Below are 2599 nucleotides of genomic sequence, written 5' to 3'. Positions count from 1 at the left end.
GGGGGGGCGAGCCGGGGCTGAGCCCGCCGACATCCCGAGGAGATTGACCTCGTTGTCGCCTCCACTGCAGCAGGCGGCGCAGGTCCGGCGTGCGGAGCACAGCCAGCGCAGCCGCCTGCTGCCGGAGAAAAGCCCTTTGGAGCGACCTGCTGGAGAAAATCTAGGAGCTGCCGACCGAGTAAAGAAAGGTAGATGAAACCAGGGTCAGACCTAGCCAATGAACGTTTGTGCAGAAAGGAGGGGCCAAATTACATTGGGAAGGCGAATGAAGCGAAAATAAACGTGCATCATATGCTGCACTGAATGAAACTCGTGAAAATGCACAGCTGTTCGGCGGGAACCTACCTCACGGTTCGGTAAAAATTCTTAAAGTATTGTTCGATTCTGCGTGGGCGTTAACTGTGTAGTCCACTTGGTACACGATCGGTACGTGCCCACGTGAAGCCCACACGGCTGCCCGGGGGCGCCCGTCGGGTACCCACTACCACTACCGCCGCCCCGGGCGCGGGGAGTGGCCGGCCGAGAGAGAGGGAGGAGAGAGGGAGGGTGGGAGCGAGTGAGAGCGAAGGGAGAGCGAGTGAGAGCAAAGGGAGAGCGAGGGAGAGAGGGCGCTGCTAAGGGCGTGGCTGGACGGTCGCTGGACGGGGAGGGCGTCCCTTCACGATGGAGAGCGCTTGAAGAGGAAGCAGAAGGGGGGGCTGCTCAACAACAGTCAACCTGCTCGCCTCTAGCGCCCCCGGCGACTCCTACCAGGGGGGCGTCGCTAAAGCCCAGCGCACACACCCTCCGCTCGCCGCACGAAAGACGGGGGACCGGCACTAAAAACGAGCGTCACGCGAAAAAAGGAGAGAGAAAAGACGAAATAAAACGATACGCGTTCGAGTGTAAAGGGGACAAACTTTGGGTCCGGAGCCAAAAACACACACATGCACACCCACTCTCACACACACACACTACACACTCGCGCGCACGACAGCTCGTTACGGCCGGCTCTGTCCGGGACAGGACCGGAATTTGAGCTAATGAGCCCGGTAGCCCTAATTAAACCGGTGACCGCCCCCCCTTCCCCCGCCCCCCTCGCGACACTCTGATAACGCCGCGACAGTGATCCCACCGAGGCGCAGCAACACCAGCGAATCCGAAACCGGTATATATATTTTCTGGCTTTTCGGCTCCTCCTAAAAGTTTAACCGGCGAGGGGCATAATAAAACGACCTGAGCATCTCCAGTCGGGTCGCCCTTTTGCGCGACGGAAACCTTACGAGGCCGTGTTTTGGAAGCTGCTGCGCTGCGTCGTCGTGAGTCTCGTCGCCACCGCCGCCGTTTCGCAGCGGGGCGAAATAGGAGGGCCGGGTCCTTCTATACACGCGTGAGTCAGATTCTGTCAGCCGGGGTCGGGGAGGGGGGGCTGGGGGGCGTCCCCCAATATGTACTGCAGGCCCCGCGCCGGTCCAAAAATCGATTAAGTGTCTGATTGGGAAGCCGGGCACGGCCGATCCAGCCCATCACCCTGGATATGGAAAACTTATCCGCCGCGCATCAGCCGCGGCCGGCATCAGCCAGGCCGGCCGGAGCGGGGCCGCCCAAAAGCTCGATTTGAATAACCTCCTCGGCGACCGTCCGGCCCGGGCGGGGAAGACCTGGGCCTCCTGACCACGGCCGAGTATCGCAGGAGACGGCCACTCTAGATGGCCGGCTGAGATAGCGTCCATCAGCTCCATCCCCTGCTCAGATTTGGCGTCTCCCTCTACTATCTCTCCCCGTGTCTCTCCCACACAGGTGGGGCCGCGCCGGATGCGGCGCGGGGATGACTCCTGTCACTCCCCGACATGACAGATGCCAAAGTGCCCCGCCCGCCCCACCGCACCCCTCACGACCGACCCCTCCGCTTGTCGTTGTTGCTACGATGATGAGGGTTGATACGCTACAAACGACACATGACAGGGTAAAACAAACAACAACATTATAAGGTTGCCGGCGCACGCTCTGGTTTGTTCGAACCCAGGAGCGGGAGGCTCTCCGAGGTCCGTGTGACCTCGGCCGGAGCCGGGAGCGCCGCGCCGCCGGGGTCGCCCTCGAGTTGCCCACAGGGAGGCGGGAGGCGGCCACAGGTTGGCCACAGGGTGCCATGAGGCGGACAGCAGCTAATCCACGGTGCCAGACCGAGCAAGACAATTACCCGGGCCGGTAGCGCGGGAGCCGGAGCGAGCGGCGGCGCTGGAGAGGCAGAGAGGCGGCGCCCTCTGGAGCCCCCCGGAGATTGACATCGGGAAGCTGTGGTCCAGACGCTCCAAAGGGGGAAGAGAAGCCGGAGCAGCGGCACGAGGGTCGGGGTCGGGGCACAAATAAGCCGGGAGGGCAGCGAGCGCCACTGCGGGGCCCTGGCGGGGCCGGAGTCCTCTCTGGACCAGGAGGAGAAGGGCCTCTGGAGATGAATCTCGGCAGAGGATGTGATTAATTGCCCGGCCCAAGGACCGCTCCCCCGGACATGTATAGTGTGCGTATTTCTGGCGGAGTACATGTGGGTCCGGCGTGCTCCAATTCGATTCGATTCGCGACCTGATCCAATCAGAGGGAATGAACTGGGACTATAAACACA

At 62.1% G+C, this 2599-nt stretch overlaps 1 protein-coding gene across 2 annotated transcripts in view; it reads right to left on the bottom strand.

The window, feature by feature from the left end:
• The window catches only part of LOC113202473 (fringe glycosyltransferase), a 37231-nt gene that overhangs the window by 27208 nt on the left and 7424 nt on the right, over positions 1 to 2599 (bottom strand). The window lies entirely within an intron of this gene.

The sequence above is a fragment of the Frankliniella occidentalis genome, unplaced genomic scaffold (genome assembly GCF_000697945.3).
Source record: "Frankliniella occidentalis isolate FOCC.00 unplaced genomic scaffold, Focc_3.1 Scaffold396, whole genome shotgun sequence".
Lineage (NCBI taxonomy): Eukaryota > Metazoa > Arthropoda > Insecta > Thysanoptera > Thripidae > Frankliniella > Frankliniella occidentalis.
The sequence above is the reverse complement of the archived record's forward strand: the minus strand, read 5'-3'. Positions and strand labels throughout refer to the sequence as shown.